Source organism: Oncorhynchus mykiss, chromosome 18, assembly GCF_013265735.2.
Source record: "Oncorhynchus mykiss isolate Arlee chromosome 18, USDA_OmykA_1.1, whole genome shotgun sequence".
In the NCBI taxonomy this organism is placed as follows: Eukaryota; Metazoa; Chordata; class Actinopteri; order Salmoniformes; family Salmonidae; genus Oncorhynchus; species Oncorhynchus mykiss.
This window is the reverse complement of record NC_048582.1, coordinates 43,258,378-43,284,602: the sequence shown is the minus strand read 5'-3', so window position 1 is coordinate 43,284,602 and position 26,225 is coordinate 43,258,378. Positions and strand designations below refer to the sequence as shown.

Sequence of the window (26,225 nt, the reverse complement as noted above, 5' to 3'; positions counted from 1 at the left end):
TGACCATCAGCAGCATCAGAGCTTGGAGAAGCCTAATTACCGTGATGTGGAATTGGACTGCCTTCATGACTCGTGAGCGCCAGTGTGGCAGTAATACGGTCACCACAACAGCCCTAGGTCAAGCCCTTCAGAATGTCAGAGAGCTGAATGATGATTTTGTTTTTCTGACGCCTTTATTTTTCACCCTCTGACATTTTTGATTTCCTTGTATCAGTGTCAACAGTTAACACTCCCATCTACTGCGGTGCAACGAGGACCGGAGTGAGGCGGCAAAATGCTTAACCCTTCGCTTGGTGTTTGTGTGTGTATGCGTGTCAAAGGCCAACCACCACCTACCTGCCTTCAATTTCTTTACCGAGATTGCGTTAGCCAGTGGTTTTCAATTGGGACCAGAATTCATGTCAAAGGCGATACGATTATTTATGTCCGACTTCAACTTCAATTTGCAGCCAATGAATATCCGTAGTGCTGTCACAGTTGTGACGGAACTGGTTCAGTGAACCGGGCTTGCATGATGAGTAACCTTGCCTGAGACCTTAGGACTTGCCTAGGCTTTAGCTTAGTGGGCTTCAGTTGAGTTGGAAAATAGCAGGCTGAATTCATAGATTTACCCACAAAAAACCCTACAACTGTTATCAAGGTGTTTCCCCCCATATATTCCATATTTCTTTCTATTGAACTCCTTCACCAATTTTCAAAAAAATATTACAAAAAAAAAAGACACTGTGCCCTTTTATAAATACTTACATTATTCCTGTTGACTGTCAGCGCCCTGGATTGGCCCCCTAGCATGACATGAGTTGCTGTGATTGTGATGTTGTGCCCCGAGCTAAAAGTCATGGGGCCTCCGAAGCTCGATGGAGGTGCCTCCTGTCGCCAAGGGGTGGTACTGTAGTTCTCTGCCAATATAAAGGCAATGCAGTCGCAAGCTGTTCTTGTTCTGAGCTTTTGTATTTTTTTGGTTCCCAGCATTCACCACTCGTTATCATTGTTCAAACGTACACTACAATAAAACAATATGGCTGACAGGAAATTGCAAGGGGAGGGATACAGTTTTTTTGTATAGTACATTTATTCACTTATTTCATACTATTAACATTGTTTTATGGAGAATGTGATGTTCCGAGCAAGTTACAACCATATAACTGGAATTATTAGATTCTATATCTATTGTTTACAATGTCTTGATACCTGTTCTTTTTGGATCTGTCATGTTTTTTTTTGTCTTGCCCTTGTCATGTCACATGACCGTTCTCATAGCACAGGCCAGAGTCCCACCTTCATTCCCCATCCCTTATCCACCACAGAGGAGAAAAGACATAGACACAACACAATCAGATGGCTTTGGCAGTGTGTGTGTGTGTTGTGGTGTACAGTGGTTTACATCCTGGGTTGGTCGTACAGTGACAAACTTGCACGTAGAGTTGTTGCTTCTTTCTCTAAGTTGCTGTATTGTTTCCATTCAAGTCAGAGAGCCAAGCAGAGTTGGGCCCTGTTCAGTCATAATGCCTGTATGGAAAAAAAAACAAGATACAGTACTTCAATTGCAACAGGGAATATGCTTGAAACATAACTAGTGAAGTAAGTTTCATTTGATCACAGTAAACATTGTTAAATTGATTAAATCAATCTAAAATGTGCTAATGTAGCAGAATAGGGATTATCTTTAGAAAGTATAGCAACCAGCTTTGATTGATTAATTGATTGGTTGAATGGAGCAGCCCTGCCAGTACTTTATTTTCAGATCTTTTTCAATTGAACACATTTTTTTATACATGTGTTTGTGTTCCTTTTTATATGACAGCTGTCTCCGCCTGTCTCTCTTTCTGTCTGTGAACAAGATGTGCGTGTGTGTGTGTGTGTATGTATCCGTTTTAGAAATGGCACTTGGCCTTGACAGTCACGTAAACGTTCTTGAAAAGCACTCGGCGTGGACACTCGAGGAAGCAACTCCGATAGATTCCCTCGCTGTGATGTCTGCGTGTCAAAGGACTTATCTCGCTAAGCATATGCTGGCACTTCACAATCATGTACTTCAAAAACCCTCCAGCCTTCAAAGCATCAAAACGGCATTCAGCACATCAATCATGTAGCCACTAGCAAAATTCCCGAAGATGTCATCTGCGCTTAACAACAGCGTCCAAAGGTGTTTTAAAGACATTCATAATGGCTGTCTTAATTTGAAGACTATACATCATGGTCGTTTTCAGCTTTTACCTTTGCCTTAAGATAGAAGTGAACACAAAAAGGACAAAAAATGAAATCTGAAACTTTATCATTTATTTTGTATTGCAGAAAATCATTAGTAGCACACCCAAGCCAATTATTGAATCCTCTGTTGAATTTCTTTCTAGGATTCCTATATATGGCCATAAAACAAGCAAACCTATGGTCAATTTTGGCAGTTTGCAACATACAGAATCACAATGAAAGGTAACTTGCTCATCAACGTTCAACACAATGTAAAGCATCCACAGTCAAGCTTGTACTCAGTTGAGGAAAAAAATACAAAAGGACACCTCCCTATGTTTAATTGTATTATTTTATTTTTTGTAGCCAACACCCCCTCCTTCCCTTGTGTTAAGAGAAAATATTCCAGCGCAGGGCGCAGCGGAGGGATAAACAATTTCACTGTACTAATTGGCCAGTGTCACTCCTGATGTTTTGGATAAACAGAGAGCAGGGGAAAGCCGAGACAAATGTTGGCTAATTAAATTGATGGGGGTTTGGGGGGGGGGGGGTAGAAAACACCTGACAAAAATGTGACTGGGAAATAACAACAGCTCTACTCGGCGAATAAAAACACACTTCCTTCTTACTTTGAAATACTCAGCTTTCCCCTAATTGGGCATCATTTGCTGATGGGCGAACAATGTCCTCAAACTGGAACTCTTATTTTTTGAGAAGTAAGAGTGAGGTCCTGGATCCTCCTGAATAATACACGAAACAAAGAGAACAGGGCAGAGAGCTTTGAGAGAAAGCGTGTTGTTTCGTTGTGTGATTCGATGTTGTGGCGATTTCCCAGTTCTGTAAGTATGTTGATTAGGAATTAATTCATCCCTCTCCCTATCCAACTGTCTGGCTGTCTACCTCAATATTTATTTCCCTTTCTCTCCGTCTCTGCTTGGCTACTCTCTACTCACTCTCTCTCAAACACACAGCAACACTCTCTCGCTCTCTCTCTCACATACACAAACACATACATTCTCTCTCTCTATAAAACACACATACTCCCTCCCTCCTCTGTGTTGACCACTTGTCAGAGGATGTTTATGGACCATTGTTTGCGGTGCTGATGATCATTGTCATGGGGTGCTTCCATTACCCATACTCCACTCTGATGGATTGGGCCTCCCTTGACGCCTGCTGATATGGGTGTCCTTGACCACTGGGGCAGACAAGACAGGGGGAGGGGGTAGTGTGTGTGTGTGTGTGTGTGTGTGTGTGTGTGTGTGTGTGTGTGCTGAGGTACGACTAAGATGGGCGATATGTTTTTTGATTTAGCTAGGCGAAGGCTATGATGTATAGATTGCAGTGGGGAGATATATAGATATGGAGCCAAACAGGACTGGTGTAGGACTATTGCTGTTTAAGATGGCTCAGCCTATATGATGTTACTTGATTTAGCTAGGCTAAGGCTATGATATATAGATACAATGGGGAGAACAAGTATTTGATACACTGCCGATTTTGCAGGTTTTCCTACTTACTTATGTAGAGTATTTTTTTTAAATCATTAGGTACACTTCAACTGTGAGAGACGGAATCTAAAACAAAAATCCAGAAAATCACATTGTATGATTTTCTGGATTTTTGTTTTAGATTCCGTCTCTCACAGTTGAAGAGTTCCTATGATAAAAATTACAGACCTCTACATGCTTTGTAAGTAGGAAAACCTGCAAAATCGGCAGTGTATCAAATACTTGTTCTCCCCACTGTATATACTAGGGGGATACAGTTCATAGGTACAGTATAGTGGGGAATCCAGCTGGACTGGGATAGTCTATGGCTAATGGGCTATGATAGTTAAGCTATGCTTTGAGTTGGGCCAAGGTTCTCCACCATTCTTACCTCATGCTTCCCCATTTGAGTTATACCTCACCACCCCTGTTCAGAAAAGGCTTTGGCTACATTGGGCTATAGGCTTGGAGCAACTTTATTCTCACGGCGCTCAAAATTCATATTTAAGGATTACCATTATATGTGCAGGTCCTCGGCTCATAACAACCAATCAGAATGATCAGTGGTGCTTATCTGAATATATTGCTCAGTAACTCATCAATGAGTGTCAGCTCGGGCCTGAAATATATGTACTCAAAAGTATGCATACCAAACACAACGATACTGTATAATAATATGAACGGAATGATAATTGCACACAGTCAACCTACACCATTACATTTTTTTTTCTCGAAATGGCAATTGATTGAAAGCACTTGCGTTTCATGATTTTGTCACCACGAGACCTGACAGAGCATTGCACGATTAGATGACAGTATATTTCCCTTGCCCGGCAAGATTAACAACTATTATTGACCTTAATGGAAAGCAGAATAAATACATTTCAAACAAATGATGCCCATCCTGGTGATTTGCATTCGACATGCCATTCGCCATCTTCCCTGATAACCGAATTATTTTTGCTTTAATATAATGCACGGGAATCCATTCAAATATATATATATATATATACACCTTAACAGCAACTTTACAAGCCCAGAGACAAAAAACCTTAAAGATATTGAAATGATAGTTTAAGGACTGTGGGGGGTGGGGAGAATGAGATATCTTAATGTCTTATCAGTTAAGACTTCCTTTGTATGGAGTAGTTTTCCCACCTTCACTCTCCTTGGAAAGACTGGGGCGCCACTGATGAATTCTTAAGCAGATCTCACTGATAATTGTATTTCATAACTGTCAAGCTGAGAAGAACGGTCCACTGAGAAGCTATTTGTGTCACCGCAGCCTCCCTCTCCCTCTCCCTCTCCTCACACAGCCCTCAATAAAACTCAAAATCGCGGCAGAGATTGTTAAGTCTTCCTCAAGGATTATTAAATCCAAAGGAGAAATTTATGGGTGACACTTCATAACAATTAATCAGAGTGCTTGATTAATAAAGTTGGCTGCCCCTCCCCATCCTCCTCCCTTATGCTCGTGAAGCCGTCCTATTGAGGACGACGTGGTGTCATTCTTTTTGATTAATGGAGCAGTCTGACCACGCCCATAACCCCCCCCCCCCCTTCTCCTCCACACACACACATTCATGCACACACACACATAGTATGCCCAGTCTCACCTCTGTGGGGTGACTTTTTACTAACTTTCAAAAACAGGTAGGGCACAGTCATATGCGTATATATGTAGGATCTTAATTTTACCTCTATTGTCACAGAAAAATAATTTGACAGTTTAGTCCATAATCAGTGGTTAGGCTATTAGCTGGCCAAAAGTAGGCTACATGAGAAGTGCAATACTGTTAACCCCGTAGTCGATTAAGAGCCGACATCTGTAGATATGTTTTCAATGATTTCTGATAAAACTGACCCTTGAGGGACAGAGAGAGAGAGACCGTGAGAGACCCTCTCTGTTGAGAGTATTGTAAGTGGTCTAAAGTCCTTATTTACTTCAGATTATACCCAGATATTCACAACACATTATTAGTGTGTGTGTGCGTTGGATTGTCAACGCACAAGGGATTTAAGGGGAAAAGGGGGAGATTTTGGAGAATGTCACCCACCTAACCTTGTCACTGTGATTAGACTACTGTGATTAATTAGTTTGGTAAGATTGAGCAATTAGGTCAGGTGTGTGCGTGTGTGTGTGTCTGGCAGGGGCATGTGAGACCACGGAAAAATTACTTCCTCATTTGACCTGTACCAAAGCAAAAGAGAAAGAGAGAGAGGGAGAGCGAGAGAGACATTTTAGCAATGAGAGACCGATTGATTTTGTAGGTTATAACTCTAGAATGATTCAGAAACTTGAAGATGGTATAATACATAGGCTACCACCAGGGGTACGGCCAATAATAGTTTCAGGATATGTCAGTGCTTTTCAGGTACTGTATTTAGTTACATTCAATGAATCACAAGTCATCAGTGTCCCTTCAAAAATATGACTGTCGCTCTTGAGCAGGCCTACAAGTATTAATGCAGCGCAAAGACTTCACAATAACACCCAAAATACCAACAACAGCTTCAAAGGAAATGTGCGTCGAGCCCATTAGAACAGTAAGGTGCACATTTTAAGACACCCTCAGGCTCAAGCTTCACAGCAGGCTGGTATCCTCCATAAGTCTGTGGTACTGGGGCCTGTTCAGAAGAGAGCAACCCTTCTATGTACAACATTGTGAATGCTTTGCCCTGCCCCATCTTTCCCCCTCTAAAATACTACCTGGGGTAAGAGGTCTTAACCACTACAAACTACATTTTACCCTAAACTGCGACTGTAAAACACAATGACAAAAGATGAAGTAAGCGGTTTGAAGTGAAAGAGGATCTCCAACAACTCCTTGAGAATCGGCCTTGAGGAACCTTTTAAAGGTTTTCCCAATTAACTTGTTAGTGAGGTGGCTGGTATATTTTTGCAATTAAGAACCCCTCTGTGATTTAAGGCTTCTTTTCAAGTGTCAGGTCCTCAGAGACTGGGTTTGTGGCCATGTGATCACTCCTGCTGATTATCATTAATGAACGTTGTGAGGTCCATCCCTCAATATGACTAGGGAGGTACAGAGGACCTAATTAAGAGGTTCCCCTTCATGAAAACGTTCCTCAAACTACATGGGACGACCAATATAGAATACAGACATTTTAGTTACATAAAAGACAATCATCTGTTGAGAGTTGTCAATTTGGAACATCAATAGTAGCGATACATAATTGCTCAACCGAATCCCAAAGAAATTAAATTTACATTATCAAGATTATCAACTGCAGTCAGATTCAAATGTTTTATCAGGGACGAGTCACTCATTCTTATAAGACTGACCATTCAATATTACTGCCATGTTCAATCCCCAAATATACACCTCGCCATAACTAGCAACTGAGATATGGCATGGCTAGCCCTTATATTTATTGCATGTGGAGCCATCTGTGCTGTAGTTGGTAGATTACAGCAGTGTTGCGGTTATTATTATGGCATATTTTTTTGTTTGTTAGCTGTCAATCAAACTGGGCAAAAGTGAAACTGAAGCTAACCTCGACGGTTAAGTTTAGGAATACATTAGGAGATTTTGGTTAAGTGTAGGCATTAGGGTTAACTTTAGGCATTCATTCTGAGTGGATAAGGTTAGGATTAAGGCTTGAAACAGAAAAAAAAAATACAAAACGAGTGCTTAGAACTGGTTTTGAACCCGCAATCCTCAGAAGCATAGCTCACAGTTTAAACCAATCCTCCATCCCATCCCAACCCAACACAACACAACACAACACCCTAGCTCGTCGCAAGACTCTCTGGTAATAGGCTCTTGTGCTGTCCCTAGTGGAAGGTAGGGTGTTGGGATCCCTGTGCATTAAAAAACAGGGTTTTCTGTTTGTCTGTTGCCAGTTCGTCTTGTCTCTTCAAGCCTACCAGCGTGTTTTTCTGTACCCCTGTTCTCTTTAGTCCCTGTTTTCTCAGTACTTCTGGTTTAGACCAGTCTGCCTTCCCTGACCCTGAGCCCGTCTGCCGTTCTGCACTTTACGGACTCTGCCCTGGATTACCGACCTGCCCCTTGACCTGCCGTTTGCCTGCCCCCCGTTTTGTAAATAAACTTCTGTGATTCGGACTGCCTGCATCTTATCCTGAGTTCTGATATGTGGTTCACTGGGCATGTTGCATGGTTGTTTTAGTGGAGACGTAAAAGGTTTGGCGAATCATACTGGAAACGACTACGCAAGAAGTTCAAGCTCACTTTAAATTCTTTAAAAAAAAAATGTTTTCGAGGGATGGGCAGTTCTTATTTCCTCAACACTAGATCTGCAAAATAAATGATATATATGCTTTTAAATTGCAGTAAATGCTGTCATTACAATATAAATGTCCTTTACAAACTAATTAGCAATGAAAAAAAATAATGTTTGCACTATGCCAAGAGACAGTCAATATTATTGATGCAGTGCTGTTTTGTCTGTTTGAGAAAATGTAGTACTGTCTAGCTGAGCTGACAAAGACAAACATTTCACTGCTTGACTTTTCTAATTAACGGGCAAAAAAATGCTAATTGGCAGTGGAGTGCTTGTGTCAAAAACAACAAAAGGATCGGAGGAGGAGAGGAAAGTACACTCTTAGGAAAAAAGGGTTCCAAAAGGGTTATTCGGCTCTCCCCATAAGAGAACCCTTTTGGTTAAAGGTAGAACCGTTTTTGGTTCTAGGTACAAACAATGCTTTTGGGTTCCATGTAGAATCTTCTGTGAAAAGAGATTTAGATTCTTCAAAGGGTATGCATGTCAATGGCTGGTATTTTGAAAAGTGAAATCTGTCACTTAATACAGCGGTGCTATAAAGGTTTTCTGAAGGTTGTTCCAGAGCCCTGGTCTGTCCTGAGACACAACTGTTTAAGTGAGTGAGTGAGAGTATGTGTTTAGGAAGTGGCCCACATTAGTATAGGTGACTCATGCCCCAGCCATAAAGACTCTGTTATTCTTACCTCTGGGTACCCCCTCTGGGTATTTGAGGACCTCTCTGGGTATCGGGGACCTCCTCTGCATAATCAAATCAAATCAAATCAAATCACATACACATGGTTAGCAGATGTTAATGCGAGTGTAGCGAAATGCTTGTGCTTCTAGTTCCGACAATGCAGTAATAACCAACAAGTACTCTAGCTAACAATTCCAAAACTACTACCTTATAGACACAAGTGTAAGGGGATAAAGAATATGTACAGAAAGATATATGAATGAGTGATGGTACAGAGCGGCATAGGCAAGATACAGTAGATGGTATTGAGTGCAGTATATACATATGAGATGAGTATGTAAACAAAGTGGCATAGTTAAAGTGGCTTGTGATACATGTATTACATAAAGATGCAGTAGATGATATAGAGTACAGTATATACATACACATATGAGATTAATAATGTAGGGTATGTAAACATTATATTAGGTAGCATTGTTTAAAGTGGCTAGTGATATATTTTACATAATTTCCCATCAATTCCCATTATTAAAGTGGCTGGAGTTGAGTCAGTGTGTTGGCAGCAGCCACTCAATGTTAGTGGTGGCTGTTTAACAGTCTGATGGCCTTGAGATAGAAGCTGTTTTTCAGTCTCTCGGTCCCAGCTTTGATGCACCTGTACTGACCTCACCTTCTGGATGATAGCGGGGTGAACAGGCAGTGGCTCGGGTGGTTGTTGTCCTTGATGATCTTTATGGCCTTCCTGTGACATCGGGTGGTGTAGGTGTCCTGGAGGGCAGGTAGTTTGCCCCCGGTGATGCGTTGTGCAGACCTCACGACCCTCTGGAGAGCCTTACGGTTGTGGGCGGAGCAGTTGCCGTACCAGGCGGTGATACAGCCCGACAGGATGCTCTCAATTGTGCATCTGTAGAAGTTTGTGAGTGCTTTTGGTGACAAGCCGATTTCTTCAGCCTCCTGAGGTTGAAGAGGCGCTGCTGCGCCTTCTTCACGATGCTGTCTGTGTGGGTGGACCAATTCAGTTTGTCTGTGATGTGTACGCCGAGGAACTTAAAACTTACTACCCTCTCCACTACTGTTCCATCGATGTGGATATGGGGGTGTCCCCTCTGCTGTTTCCTGAAGTCCACAATCATCTCCTTAGTTTTGTTGACGTTGAGTGTGAGGTTATTTTCCTGACACCACACTCCGAGGGCCCTCACCTCCTCCCTGTAGGCCGTCTCGTCGTTGTTGGTAATCAAGCCTACCACTGTTGTGTCGTCCGCAAACTTGATGATTGAGTTGGAGGCGTGCGTGGCCACGCAGTCGTGGGTGAACAGGGAGTACAGGAGAGGGCTCAGAACGCACCCTTGTGGGGCCCCAGTGTTGAGGATCAGCGGGGTGGAAATGTTGTTGCCTACCCTCACCACCTGGGGGCGGCCGTCAGGAAGTCCAGTACCCAGTTGCACAGGGCGGGGTCGAGACCCAGGGTCTCGAGCTTGATGACGAGCTTGGAGGGCACTATGGTGTTAAATGCCGAGCTGTAGTCGATGAACAGCATTCTCACATAGGTATTCCTCTTGTCCAGATGGGTTAGGGCAGTGTGCAGTGTGGTTGAGATTGCATCGTCTGTGGACCTATTTAGGCGGTAAGCAAATTTGAGTGGGTCTAGGGTGTCAGGTAGGGTGGAGGTGATATGGTCCTTGACTAGTCTCTCAAAGCACTTCATGATGACGGAAGTGAAGTCGTTTAGCTCAGTTACCTTAGCTTTCTTGGGAACAGGAACAATGGTGGCCCTCTTGAAGCATGTGGGAACAACAGACTGGGATAGGGATTGATTATAGGCCCCTCCGCGTATTTGGGGCCCTCTCATGGTATCGGGGCCCACTCTGCGTATAGGCCCCCTCTGGGTATTTGGAGCCCTTTCAGGGTATCGGGGCCCCCTCTGCATATAGGCCCCCTCTGCTTATCAGGGGCCCCCTCTGGGTATTTGAGGCCCTCTCTGGGTATCGGGGGTCTCCTCTGCATATAGGCCCCCTCTGCGTATCAGAGGGGGCCTATAGAGGGGGCCCCTCTGCGTTTCGGGGGCCTCCTCTGCATATAGGCCCCCTCTGACTATTGAGGGGCCCCAATACACAGTGACTAAAAGAGGGGCCTCAATACACAGTGGGCCCCCCTATATGCAGAAGGGGTCCCTCTTTTTTTTTGTCCTAATGGAAAATAAACCCCCCACAACAAATCCACATAATAATTCATATTTCCTGTTGCTGCATGATTATTTTACTGTTGTAACAAAATGGCTCAAATTAAGGTCTTACACATTAAGGTCTTACATTAAGGTATGCACAGCAAGTAGTCTGTGTATAGGTTCTTCAGCGTGATAGTGTATTTTTGTCAAAATCCGTTTAATCAGAATAATTGCAAATATGCTAAAGTCAATGTGCTAGCTACTTTCACACCCTCTACAAATCCACAATGAAAAAATACCTTCTGGAAAAATACTGTACGGGTAGTACATTTTTTGAATGGTGTGATTCCTCACAAAACTAGAACATAATTTACTCTACGGGCATATCAAAGATCCAGAGTGGGATCTCTGCTAGTTTTAAAGTTATGACTCATTTTATATAGAGACATTTGCATAGTAGACACTGTAACCAGAGAGGAAGAGGCGAAGTGAGGGAAAACTGGGCCCAAAATGGGTGTTCTCCAGCAGGTGGCATTTAAAAAAAAAAAATCACTCACCATGGAGGTCAATGAGAATTTTGTATTTGGTTATAAAAAATGTTTTGTGGTTTATTTGCTATGTGTAGATATTGTGTAGATTAATTGATCGAATAGAAGTTTCGTAATGATTAGGTTGTTACGAGTTGAACACTTGACATCCCTGCAACTTTGAGAAAAAACACTTTATTTTGGAGTTGTGCCTGGTCGTCACTAGTTACCCCAGCCACAAAGTCATGCACCCAACCTATTTCCAAAAATGTTCTTCTTAAAATTAAATTTTAAACCTCACCCTAACCACTCTGCTAACCTTATGCCTAACCTTAACCTACATTTTTAGTTTGTGGCTGTGGTAACTAGTGGAAACCATTGTGCCTGTCGGTCACACAAGTATCTGTCCTCTCATTGGCTACAAGGGTCCCACCTGATCTTGCCTCCCTACTGCCTTCCATTTTTTTAAACACATCTATTCATTGTTAGAGTGGCCACTAGAGTATCTGGTCAATATAATGGATGATCAGTGATTTAACTAGTCACAGCCCTCCTTTTACTTGTATCATTACACACCCTGCAAATCAACAGCCAGAGTGCAACCATTTTGAATCCATTTTCACATTTACTCTGTTGGTAATGCAAACCAATTGGATTATAACTCTAAGTTGCAGACATACCACTGTGATATGGTTGTAGAGTGTATTATGTTCAACAAGATACTGTATATAAAACATAGCTAAATCAAAAATATTATATTAGCAATATACATAAATTAATGTCAGATTATTTTAACTTAAATCAAAATACTACTCATATTACAGGGCAATCGTTAAGGCTTTGTATAACACCAATGTTTGCTTTATAGCACCTACAGATGAAACATTATAGTCTTAAATGAAGACTGGTTAAGGCCGAGATGTCACAAATATTCCAACTTCAAATAATTATTTCTCAATTATGCTTTAAGACATACTACATGGTCAAAAGTATGTGAACACCTGCTCGTCAAACATCTCATTCCAAAATCATGGGAATTAATATGGAATAGGTCCCCTCTTTGCTGCTGTAACAGCCTCCACTCTTCTGGGAAGGATTTCCACTAGATTTCAGAACATTTCTGCGGGGACTTGCTTCCATTCAGCCTCAAGAGTATTAGTGAGGTTGGACACTGATGTTGGGCGATTAGATCTGGCTCGTAGTCTACGTTCCAATTCATCCCAAAGCTGTTCGATAGGGTTGAGGTCAGGCCTCTGTGCAGGCCTGTCAAGTTCTTCCACACCGATCTCGACAAAACATTTCTGCATGGACCTCGCTTTGTGCATTGTCATGCTGAAACAGGAAAGGGCCTTCCTCAAACTGTTGCCACAAAGTTGGAGGCACAGAATCGTCTAGAATTCTATTGTATGCTGTGGCGTTACAATTTGGGCGGACCACCCACTGTATTTTTGGTTAGTTAGTTAGCTGTATAGTAGTAGGCTAGTCTAGCTTAGTGTCATGCTCTGACCTTAGTTCCTTTGTTATGTCTTTGTTTTAGTATGGTCAGGGCGTGAGTTGGGTGGGCTGTCTATGTTATTTTTTCTATGTTGTGTTTTGCGTTTGACCTGGTATGGTTCTCAATCAGAGGCAGGTGTCGTTAGTTGTCTCTAATTGAGAATCATACTTAGGTAGCCTTTTCCCACTTGTGTCTCGTGGGTGATTATTCTCTGTTCAGTGTTTTTTGTATTCACCGTTCAAGACTGTTTCGTTTCATTCTCTCGTTATTTTGTTTTCTGGTGTTCATGTAAATAAAGCATCATTATGGACACTTACCACACTGTGCATTGGTCCGATCTCTCCTACTCCTCCTCAGAGGAAGAAGACGAGCTTTACACATTAGGGGTATTTTGGGATATTTGTTTCTTTCCTTGGGTCCAGCTAAGTCCCTTTTCCTGCCCCCTTGTTACCGTGTGTTTTCAAATAAACCCTGAGTGTTTGACGGTAATATTAGTTGTCTGTGGTTATTTTCATTCTCACCGTTACTTTGTCACTATTGCACTTTGCATGAGTTATGTTACGGGTCTCGATACCATTCCCCCTAGACTGCCGGGCCAAAGGGATTCGTAACACCTTCACTGGAACTAAGGGGCCTGAACCATGAAAAACAGCCCCAGACCCTTATTCCTCCACCAAACTTTACAGTTGGCACTATGCATTGGGCAGGTAGCATTCTCCTGGCATCTGCCAAACCCAGCAGATCAAGATCCATCTGAACATTCCCATCATCGATGATGTATCCCAGAAACGGGATAGTGGACAGGTGGAACTTGCACTTCTCAGCACTTCTCAGCTCAGGGAATATATCTTGCCTCGAGGCGGTGTGGTGCCTGGGAGTTGGTCAATAGCACAATCATAAGGACGATGTGGAGGAAGGGAGGTAGCATTGAGCCTTGCTGAAAACCTCCAGGCGGTCATGGTACTCTGAGAGATTCAAGGTCGTACGCAACCCTGGAGGCAGACATTCCGGGGAACGCTGCGCCGCCTTCAGGTAATGTGAATGGCAGAAGGGGATTCAACCCAGGATTGAACCCATGGTCCAGTCAATATCGGGGTTGTGCTTCTGGAGCTAAGGAAATCCCAAAACAATAAAGATGTGGGGTGACTCAATGAGGAGAAGCTGTATTGACTCACTGTGGTTTCCAGATACCCGCATATTACTGGGAACTGTGTTGTGCGTGACTCTTCCAATGGAGCGGCCGTCCAGTGCCCTGGCATCCATGGGAATGCAGAGGAGTTGAGTAGGGATACTTAGTTCTGATACCAGGGTAGCGTCCATGAAATGTTAATCTGCCCCAGGGTCAATGTGCACCTGGAGAGACTTAGACTGGTCTCCCCACATCAAGATCACATAAAAAGGAGTTTGGGTAATGGAAATTAGAGGGTTCCCAGTCAGGCTCACGAGTGTACTTGTACCTACTAAGGATTCAGGTCTCTTCACTGGGCAGGTGGCTATGTAATGCCCTAGAGCACTACAATACAGACAACTATTGGAGCTTAGCCTGTATGAACGTGCCCTAGGCGATAATCTAGCTCTTCCCAGTTGCATAGGTTCTGGTGAATCCGACTCACCCGTCGTCGATGATACTCGAGGGAGCTTGGGTGGCCTCTGATCCTCTCGGAAAAACAGCCTTCGGGACATCCGGATTCCTTCGGAGATGAGCGAACCGCAGCGGAAAGACGAGTGTGACCTAGGCCAGACCTCCTCTCACTCCTGCGTTCCCCTAGACGTCCATCAATCCTAATGGTGAGGGCGATGAGGGAATCGATGTCCACCAGTAACTCCCGAGCAGCTAGCTAGCTTTTATCACCTCTGATAATCTGTGAAGGAAGGTATCAAATAGGGACTCTGGATTCCAGGCACTCTCGGCGGCTAACGTGCAAAGGTCTACATCGTAGACTGCCACACTACTGGAGTCTTGACGTAATACAAGTAGTTTTCGGGCCGCCTCTCCCCCGGATCCCGGAGAATCGTAAATCTTCCTCAACTCTGCCATGAAGTCATGCAAATCACGACAAATAGCTAATTCCCAGCATTAGCATAATAATATACGCTATCTTCGACCGATCCGAAGGGAACGAAGATGGCTGCAGCTCAAAAATGAGGGGGAACTGAGAAAGCAAACCCTGGCAGGTTACAGGATCCCCAGAATATCATTCCGGAGGAGGTAAGCAGGGTTCTCGGGGAGCCGGGGTAGGCTGTCCAAACCCACCACTAATAGTAAAAAGGATACTGGGTGGTTGGGAGGTCTGAGAGGTGGTGGGCTCCCTATGAACTAACACCCTGATTTGCTCCATAATAGCCTTGAACCCTTGGTTGTGGCATTCCGTCAGGGAGCAAAGCCTTCCAAAAGGTTCAGTAGTAGCTCCTCATGCCTCCCAATGGTGGCTCCCTGCAGGGAGACAGCGTGGCGGAGCTGGTCCAAGTCTGCTGGGTCTGTTATGGTCAGTTCGTACTTTAAGGGCACAGGGCGAGACCCAGATGCAGACACTGGAGGCAGATGTTTCGGGTCTCTGATATTTATTATAATCCAAGGCAAGAGAATGGTCATGGACAGGCAAATAAAATCATAAACAAGGTCAGAGTCCAGGAGGTACAGAGTGGCAGGCAGGCTCGGGGGCAGGGCAGGCAGTATGGTCAGGAAGGCGGGTTCAGAGTCAAGGCAGGCAAGGCTAAAAACCGTGAGGACTAGCAAAAGAGAGAGAGGAAAAAGCAGGAGCATGGAAAAAAACCCTGGTTGGGTTGACTTGACTTGACAAGACAAACTGGCAACAGACAAACAGGAAACACTGGAATAAATACACAGGGACTAATGGGGAAAATGGATGACACCTGGAGGTGGGTGGAGATAATCACAAAGACAGGTGAAACAGATCAGGGCGTGACAATAAGCAATCGCTTAAGGCTACTAGCTGCTGAGGGCCCCCGGACAAAAAAACTAATAAAAAACAGTTGGCGTCTCAATTTACTGTTGAGTGTTAGATTAGTAGAATACACAAGACGCAATTTCAAAATTTGCTTGTGGAACAGCAGTTTTCCACTTGTTATGTCAGTCACTGACAATCACTCATTAGCCCATGTCAGCAAAAAAATCTAAAAATAGAATGGTAAGTTAGTCTACCCAGCTATCTAAACTTGTAGTAATCATGGCCAAATTACCGACTGGACACGAAGAGCACATGCCCAGGAGCCCTGACCTCCAGGTGGCCCCCAATGATTTAGTTAGTAACTCACTCAGATATCAAATTAACATGGCATAAGTAACGGCATAAAATAGCGAATTTCACGAAATTTGCTTTAAAACTGCAAAAATATATCTCCACCCCATGGCAAAATGTGTAGAATTGCATGAAATGAGTTATAAAATTGCAACATTTTCTTTCCGCACCATGGGAAAATGTGTAGAATTGCAGAGAATTTGCTTTCAAGCAATGATTCAGTTAAACAAAGTAGAACAATTTTAGGGAATTAGGAGAAAAAATGAGAGGAAAAAAGGACAACAACAATGAAAACAAAGTAGGCCTACAACAAAGCTAAATGCAAACTGTAAATAGGACTATAGCATAAAACATGGCAAACATTAAAATGTTTGAAGTTGACATGGAATAATGACACAGTAAGTGTTTTTATATTGTGGTGTAATTATTACTAACCAACACATCAATTTAATCAGCTCAACGATTTGAAGGCGCACAAGCAATCACCAGAGACTTGATTTTGTTTGTGTTCTCTCTGTGTGAATTTTTACCTTCAAACAATTAGGCTTCACAGTCTAACCTCTACATCTTAACAGCGAGCGATATTGTTTTTAATGATCTTAGTCAATCATCTAAAGTTCTTCAATAAAAGTCATTATTCTTTTGGATCAATTCAATTGTAATAGCATAGCTATAGCCAGGGCCGGCACTGGGTATAAGTGACATAGGCAATCACCTTGGGCCCCCGGCCATAAAAATAAATAAAACTCAGTCGGGATCTCAACGTACTGTTGAGCATTAGAATAGTAGAATAAACAAGGTGCAATATCCTGAAATTTGCTTGTCCACCAGCAGTTTTCCGCTTGCTATTTCAGTCACTGACAGTCATTCAATTAGCCCATGTCAGCTAACATTTTTACATTTTTTAGAATGGTTAGTCTACCCAGCTATTTAAACTTGTAGTAATCATGGCTGAATTACCGACCTGGGCACTAAGGGCAGGTGGCCGGGGGCTGCTACCTCCAGGTGGCCCCCATTGATTGTGGACTTTCTCTCCACCCCATAGCAAAATGAGTAGAATGAAATTAGTTATAATATTGCAACAACAATAAAATATGCACCATGGGAATATGTGACTCACCACCTGTATTCGGACTTGTGTAGCAAAATTTGAAATTGTGTTTTTTTTTTACATTAGATACAGTGCCTTGCGAAAGTATTCGGCCCCCTTGAACTTTGCGACCTTTTGCCACATTTCAGGCTTCAAACATAAAGATATAAAACTGTATTTTTTTGTGAAGAATCAACAACAAGTGGGACACAATCATGAAGTGGAACGACATTTATTGGATATTTCAAACTTTTTTAACAAATCAAAAACTGAAAAATTGGGCGTGCAAAATTATTATTATTCAGCCTTAAGTTAATACTTTGTAGCGCCACCTTTTGCTGCGATTACAGCTGTAAGTCGCTTGGGGTATGTCTCTATCAGTTTTGCACATCGAGAGACTGACATTTTTCCCATTCCTCCTTGCAAAACAGCTCGAGCTCAGTGAGGTTGGATGGAGAGCATTTGTGAACAGCAGTTTTCAGTTCTTTCCACAGATTCTCGATTGGATTCAGGTATGGACTTTGACTTGGCCATTCTAACACCTGGATATGTTTATTTCTATTGTAGACTTTGCTTTATGTTTTGGATCATTGTCTTGTTGGAAGACAAATCTCCGTCCCAGTCTCAGGTCTTTTGCAGACTCCATCAGGTTTTCTTCCAGAATGGTCCTGTATTTGGCTCCATCCATCTTCCCATCAATTTTAACCATCTTCCCTGTCCCTGCTGAAGAAAAGCAGGCCCAAACCATGATGCTGCCACCACCATGTTTGACAGTGAGGATGGTGTGTTCAGGGTGATGAGCTGTTTTGCATTGTTGCCAAAAAGTTCAATTTTGGTTTCATCTGACCAGAGCACCTTCTTCCACATGTTTGGTGTGTCTCCCAGGTGGCTTGTGGCAAACTTTAAACAACACTTTTTATGGATATCTTTAAGAAATGGCTTTCTTCTTGCCACTCTTCCATAAAGGCCAGATTTGTGCAATATACGACTGATTGTTGTCCTATGGACAGAGTCTCCCACCTCAGCTGTAGATCTCTGCAGTTCATCCAGAGTGATCATGGGCCTCTTGGCTGCATCTCTAATCAGTCTTCTCCTTGTATGAGCTGAAAGTTTAGAGGGACGGCCAGGTCTTGGTAGATTTGCAGTGGTCTGATACTCCTTCCATTTCAATATTATCGCTTGCACAGTGCTCCTTGGGATGTTTAAAGCTTGGGAAATCGTTTTGTATCCAAATCCGGCTTTAAACTTCTTCACAACAGTATCTCGGACCTGCCTGGTATGTTCCTTGTTCTTCATGATGCTCTCTGCGCTTTTAACGGACCTCTGAGACTATCACAGTGCAGGTGCATTTATACGGAGACTTGATTACACACAGGTGGATTGTATTTATCATCATTAGTCATTTAGGTCAACATTGGATCATTCAGAGATCCTCACTGAACTTCTGGAGAGAGTTTGCTGCACTGAAAGTAAAGGGGCTGAATAATTTTGCACGCCCAATTTTTCAGTTTTGGATTTGTTAAAAAAGTTTGAAATATCCAATAAATGTCGTTCCACTTCATGATTGTGTCCCACTTGTTGTTGATTCTTCAAAAAAAAATACAGTTTTATATCTTTATGTTTGAAGCCTGAAATGTGGCAAAAGGTCGCAAAGTTCAAGGGGGCCGAATACTTTCGCAAGGCACTGTAAAAGTAGAGACTCAGAGCTACACAATGGTATATAATACACTGCATTTGAGGAACAATGGGAAATTAATTCTGCTTTGAAAGTTGATTAGTTTGTAAACTCACTTTTGAGAAAATTGCCTTTGAATGTTTTGGTATCTAGTGAAGAGCTCTTCTTTGTCTACACCCATTCAGCCTCGCTTTAGCCCCACCCATCTCGTTTCCCTCTCGAAGCACACACTTGACGATCTGGCCGATTATTTGTTTACCTCAGAATAGCATGAAAACAGCCTAACCAGCCCTGCTGGCAACAATTTCATTACGCTTTTTTGCAGATGTTTACTGACACTGGCCATATTCATTGGGTGTTGTACACACGTCAAGTAACATTAGCTAATGAGCCAGCCAGCCAACATTAGTTAGTTAAACCATGTTAATCAACCATGTTCAATGTTAGCTAGCTAACACTAGGGTCTAACTAGAACAACACACGCCTCTGGGAAATGAATAATAACATCAGCCAGGGAGCCAGTCAGCTAACGTTATCTAGGTAGCTAACAATACACTTTAGCTTAAGACATATAGCTAGCTAGGTAAACAATGTACCTAGCTAGGTAAAGTGTAAATTCACACACGTCATATAACGTTTGCTAACGAGCCAGCCAACTAATGTTATGTTAGCTAGTTAACAATGAACAGTGCCAACAATGCCACAGTGCTTTGAGCTAACCAACCATGTCAATGTTACCTAACTAGAACAGCAAACGGCTCTGGGAAACGAATGATAACATCAGCTAGGGAGCCAGCCAGTTAATATTAGTTTGCTAGCTACCAGTACAACTTTAGTTTGAAATTACACCACTTTCTGTCAAAATTAGAAAACGTGTAATATCTGAAAATGTAACTAGCTAACACTAGACTATCTTACCTGTATACATCATTGTGCATGAATGCGTCTCCGTGTCAGGAATGCCATGCCCCCGTTGCCCTTAGTTTGAAGATGTAATCCAAAGACTTTAGCTATCATATTCTAATTTCACTGATTTCAAAACTTGATCCTCCAGACAGTGGTGAGACACACTTATGCAGCTCCATTACACAATACATTTTTTTAAAGCCACGTTCGACAGGATTACCAACACAGACTGATGAGCTTCTATGGCAGACCAAGCTGAACTCCTCCCTCGGCATCTCCAGCCCACTCATTATCTCAGCCAATCATGGCTAGTCCGAAGGTTGCTAACTTTTTCTGTGGCTCAACCAACAAGGCTCGTAATTTAACTATTTTATTTGTATGTACAGATGACATACACGTTTGTTATTAAGGCACAGGAAAGTTCACATGTTCAAGAAGGCATTTCTGCCAAAAAAAACGCATTTTGATAAAAACAAATATTTTTTACGTTCAAATGGCTTTCCTGTGAAGTCGTGAATTGCGGCATACACCTAGATTCCTGAATCGGGTAACATATGTGTAGAATTGCAGAACACTTGCTGTTGAACTGCAATACTTTCTCTACATCCAATGGCAAACTTTGTAGAATTGCAGGAAATGTACTTTAAAATGTAGATTTTTCTCTCCGCCATCAAGAGGGGGGTCACCTAAATGTTTTATCTGCGAGGTTGGGGTCCCCCCAATCAAATCTCACCTAGGACCCAAAAAGACTAGGCCTTGGCTATAGCAGAGCAATTTAAACATGAGTGAATCGATATCTGTAGATCTTATACTGTACATGTCCACATATCCATAGCATGCTCAACACCATTTTAATTTAGCTACGTACTAGTATGGCTCATAATGAACTTGCTGTGCATCTGTCATCCTCAAATAACGTCCATGGGACGTTTCATAATCTTGGGGCGTCCAAATTGGGGTAATCAAAAGACCCCGGCAGAGATTATGAACCTTTAATTGCGTTGTCAAAATTACGGCATAGTGTGTCATCTCTCGCGTCTCTACTTCAGATACGTTTCTTCATCAACATTTGGTGAAAAACTACAGAAGTAATTGAGTTGTGGGTATAAAGCTCTATCAAAGCTCTTGTTCTTCTAGGCTAGGTGACATTTTAATTATACGTCCTTATCTGATAGATGGGGAGATATACCTTGTGTCAAAGTAAACCCCACTTCTTTATTGTTTTTTAATCATATATGCTTATATTCATGCTGTCAATGGATGCATGGGATTTCATTTGACCCATCATTGATTGAAGATTATGTACCATATAGAGGAGGTTTATCGTAAGTCACAAATCTCTCCGATTAGAAGTGTCTTGTTACTTGAATGACAATGAGCGCAAAAAGAAACTTAATAAGTGAAGGGCTATATTTTATTCAAAGTTTAGTAGGAGTATGTTACGGTGAAAAGACTTTGTGTCTGTGGAAGAACTGCAATCTTGAGCTGACAAGCTTAGAGTTCTTCCTCAGGCACAAAGTTATTTCACCATAACATTATACGTAGTTAATAGTGCTTCAATTGTAAATAGTACTTATACCATTTGATTACTGATTGAGTCAGTAAGTAATCAATGTAACAATGGGCTCAATGGTGAATCAAGAGGCATAGCTATGGACCAATAGTACCAATGAGTCAGGCTGTAATTAGGACAAGTTACAGTACATTGCAACGTTATGAGCATCATAACATTCGAATGGCATGTCCAATTATATTATGGAGTTGAAGCGACATGGAATTCATCCCCCACACTAAAAAAATCTTGATTCTATCATTCCATCAGTTACCCTTGCATTGGTGTGTTACGGCTGGAGGGTCTCTGGTTGCTTGAGGTGATGCCTCAAACAATGATAATGGTGATAGTAATAGTGATAATGCTACACATATAACCAGGCAGTTAAAGGTCTTTCTCTTTATTGTGCCAACAGCATGTTTGCATTCAACTGTATTTGTCTGATTGAAATATTTATTTGTGTGACTGATGAGGTTGTGTGATAGCAGGTCAAAAGAGGCATCAAACATTTTATCTGAAGCTTTGATTTTTTATTGTTTTTTAGTACTTAATAAAAAAATGCATGTAGGCATAGCACTTTGTATCCAAACTTTACATTTAATAATTATTATATTGGAAGATAAAATGGAAAAACTAAATGTGTTAATCAAGTGTCATCAGCTAATGTATGTAACATATTTTCTCCAATTGTTGGCCTAAAAAAGTCATTTCTAACTTTCATTACTTTTAGTTTTTGGATATTCCATTGTTGCCACCCATTTCAGGCTTACATTAAGGGGCAGTAAAGTTTGAGTGGAGAGTAATCTATCTCTAGCTAAATATCTTATCCTTACTTCATCAATAAAAGGGTAAAAATGTTTTGTCTATATACAGGTACATTTTGTGTATACTGCATATCACATAAATGTTTGGGATGAGGTTGTTTGTATAAGTAAACTGTACACTACTTTTGGAATGTTCCCTCACCTTCTAGCACTGGGCCTTCAGCCAATGTAGTATTTAGAAGCAGGGGTGAAATAGTAGTTCCATTCTCACTGGTATCACTGTACACCATCCATACAATCTGTGCGTGTTCACGTCAACCAATCTAAAAAAAGAAGAAAGAACAAGAAAGAAGAACATAATGTGTGCAAATATACAGTACATGCCAACTACACGAACATGTTCACATGTACTGAGGGGAGTGTTTTTCAACGTAGATGAAAAAAGGGAGACGGCGGTGACACAAAACGAGGGTGACTCGTCACCGTGTTGTCATTGTGTCAGTTTGAAAAGGTACTTGATATGCGCAGAGTGGGGGGGAAATGGGACTATGCCATGTTATTGTTTGCGAATGTGTAAGATCTTGACATACATGTGTGTGGACATGTGTGATGGCGTCCTAGGATTTGGTAGCTTGGAAGCTTTTTGGACCATAATGCACTGATTCATTATGACTGGCTGTAAGGAAGGAGAGAGAGAGAGAAAAAAAGGAGAAAGAAGAAAAGAAAAAAACGTTTCAAATGCGCTAGCACCTGGAACTTCAAATCTAAACAAAAATCTCCCCATTTTCCCTTCAATCTTGTCACAGATATGCCATACTTTTCCTCAGACACCCACTTCTAGGGAACTGCAACACAATTTCCAGAAAAATCCAGGGAGCGTGGACGTGGATCCAATGCCCAGCGAGTTATGGTCTGGCCTCTCGGTTTACTCTCTGTGTTGTTACTGACAATGGTAGCCATGCTCTCACTCCTGTCATACCATGGTGCCGTCCGACTCTGCATTCAGCCATGTCTCTTTTATGATCACACTGTTCTTTAAAAAAAAACTCAGTTACTCTCCAATGTTCGCGATAGCATGAATTGTGTGGTGTAAAGTATTATCAGGATGGCTCCTTTAAGTTCTATTCAAAGTTAATACAAATGCTGGATTCAAATTCTGCTTTTTTTTGTGTCCTGTAGATTTCTTGGGCCTTGGCACTATGGTATTGTGGAATCTTCTTCGTAAGAGTCTTAAATACCTCAAATAAGGTATATCCAATATGTAATTGCATTCACACTGGCAATAAACGATAACGTGTTAGGAGTAATGCGTCCTTACCTCTGTTTCTTCCTTTCACGAATACATAAAAAAACAGAAAATTGTGAATAGTGGTGGACACTACAGAAAATACTCTGCTGTTAACATTGACTTACACATTACGAGAGGTTATGCATGTGCACGGGGGACGTGCAGAGAAACCACCATCTTGTTTTCCAGTTTAACCCTATGTGATAGGGCTTGCGTTGAGTCATCGGGGACATTCAGCAACAATTATAGTTACAATGTAACTGTAATGGGGCCACAACACACTGATATCACCACATGTGTGTGTGTGTATGTTTGTGTGCGTAGGTGTGTGTTTGCAGGCCAGTGTATGTGTTTGCGAGCCTGCATCCGTCTGCAATGTGAAGGCTTGTGCATGCATGTGTGTATGTGTGAGTTGCATGAGACTGGCTTCCTTTGGGCAGATAAGAAAGCAAACAGCATAATGTGATCTTTGGTGTGTAAAAATCTGGATAATATCACATAACACATAATATGTGTATCTAGATTCCATAAGAAACAAATGTAGGCCTACAATATACCCTCAAAGTCAGATTTCATTCCATATGATCATTATCGCATAACCATTTTACCACATTTTCAATACCATGCATATTATGAAAGTGTTTATTTTCTCTAAAATAATAAATTTAGCAAATACAAAAGGTTAAAAACACACATGAGGATGACCTAATTATTTTCCCCATTACATCTTATTGTGAATACAACACAATGCCTAGTGAAAATGATTTACACTCAGGGCTTCTTCGATGACAAAAACACTATGAACTCTGAATTAATATTCCTGCTAAAGAATTTGTTTATGTGCAAGTTAATCAGGAATGTCAAATGGCAATCCCTTTGAGTTAAAGTTGAATTGCATCCTTATTGAGCATGGGCTGGAAAGTATGGTCTAGAAGTGTTTTCATTCACTATGAACCTTTATGAAGTAGTCGTAAAGTTCTCCTGAGCAGGTGTTTGCCTTGAGAAAAATATTTGTTCTGGTTTTCTGTAATCATTAGAGCATTCAATAGTGAATAACAGGCAACAATTTAGGACCTACAATAAATGCAATACACTCCATTCTACACAGTTTTGGATGAATATTTTGTACTATTTCTAATAGCCAAATTTCTAAATTATGTTAACTGGACTATACCTAAATTACACCAAAGATGCCAGCAATGGCTTATAGAAAGAAATGATCAAAGCAACAAGACCAAACAAGATGCACAAGGGCGCACAACTAAGGCAGGATAAAAGTTCTCAAAGATCAACATTGGATCTATTGTATAGAATTCAATAAGGTATCAATCTGCACAAAACATATATTAATTGTTTTTGACAAAGTTGACCAAAATGTTTTTCTGGTTTTGTTATAAGTCTTAGCCAAACAAATCTCATTGGTATCCTATGTTAAATTAAATGTAATAATAATTATAATTATAATAATAATGACACTAATAGTAATACCAACAATATTAATAATAATAGCAATATCTGTGGAAAATAATGTAGTTTAAGAATATGAAATTACATGAGACAAAACCTTTCAAGACCAATTAAATTCCAATGTTCAAACTGAACACTTAAAATTGTAAACGCAGCTAGAGAAGTCTTATAACCGTTAAAAACGCTCTAGGCCTATTCCCTATGAAGAAGCTCCTGTAACACAGAGTGCTCTGTCCATTAAGTGCATAAAACCCTCGCCTGTCCTTGCCAACTCTACTTCCACGATGCACTTTCTGATTGAAGATTAGTGACGTAAGAAACATCAATCGCGACAGGCATGTCGAGGTAGATGGAGGAATGGATAGATAGGCAGATGTTGGGGCGGTACTTGGAAATATTGCCACATTATTAGCCCCCTCCGACAACCATTCTGCATAGATGATAAATTTGATAGCATGCTGGCAATGTCTCAAGTATGTCGCGCGCACTGAGAGGTAAGGATTTATTTGAGTGGGTAAAATCCTAACGGTTCATCATCTGTTACCTTTTGACTTGAGAAAAATATCTAACATTTAAAAAAATGAAGTGCGGAGTGGCATGAACAGATAAGAGAGGTTAACATATGGTGCAAATTCCGAGAACTCACCAGGGTCAGTTAAACAAGGTTCGTCTGCCGGCCGCCTGGGCGTTGGGAAATTAATCCGTCTCGCAAAAATGCAGTCCTGCGCCCGAGAATGTGGATTGAGTTGGTGCATTAGCAAGAAGCGGCAGCCATGGTGGTGATGGAAAATCTCCAAAATATCTGATGTATGGGGTGGTAGGTGGAACGGTGCGTATCTACCGCTGAGCAACGTAACACAGCTTCAATGCTACCGAAGTTATAAACTAGCCTACTTAGCAACATCAAACGTGCTTTAGGTAACACATGTACCCACAGAGTAGCCAAAATAAAAGAGCATCTAATTAAAAAATAGAAAACTCAACTTCACGGTAAATTGGGGTTCTCTTGATGTCCTAGGTTTAGAATACTTTCAACAGCTTGGCTATTTGAGTTATTGACCAAATAGATACTCTGCCTCAATGCAGTCGGGCAGAATAAGTTGTTGTATTGACATGTTAATAACATAGTGAATGAAATGGATTTAAAAATAAATGCGCAGGGATGGAGAGCAGTGCACTGTTTCAGTTACAGTGGACTTCTGCACTCTGTGCCCCTCCCCTTCCCCATGCAAAGTAGTCAATTCCTAGCAAGGTGTAACGAATCAATCTGCAACTTCCAATGCCCCCTTTTTTAGAGGTGTCAATGAAGAGGTACAACAACAAAAAACTCCTCCCAACTGCTGCCTGTATATATATATTTTTTCAAGATACTGAAGCTTTGCAATGTAATATATGGTCTAAAAAGTTCATGAAAGAAT

General features: G+C 41.5%; 1 long non-coding RNA gene across 1 annotated transcript; it reads right to left on the bottom strand.

Annotated features, from left to right (window-relative positions):
- Positions 1–1,066: 1,066 nt before the first annotated feature.
- LOC110496331 lies at positions 1,067–26,025 on the bottom strand. Its single transcript, XR_002469544.2, has 4 exons — positions 25,454–26,025; positions 22,255–22,375; positions 8,627–8,681; positions 1,067–1,509 (listed from the first exon to the last, which is right to left on the bottom strand). It is a non-coding gene; the product is annotated as an uncharacterized LOC110496331 (long non-coding RNA).
- Between the last annotated feature and the right edge of the window lie 200 nt (positions 26,026–26,225).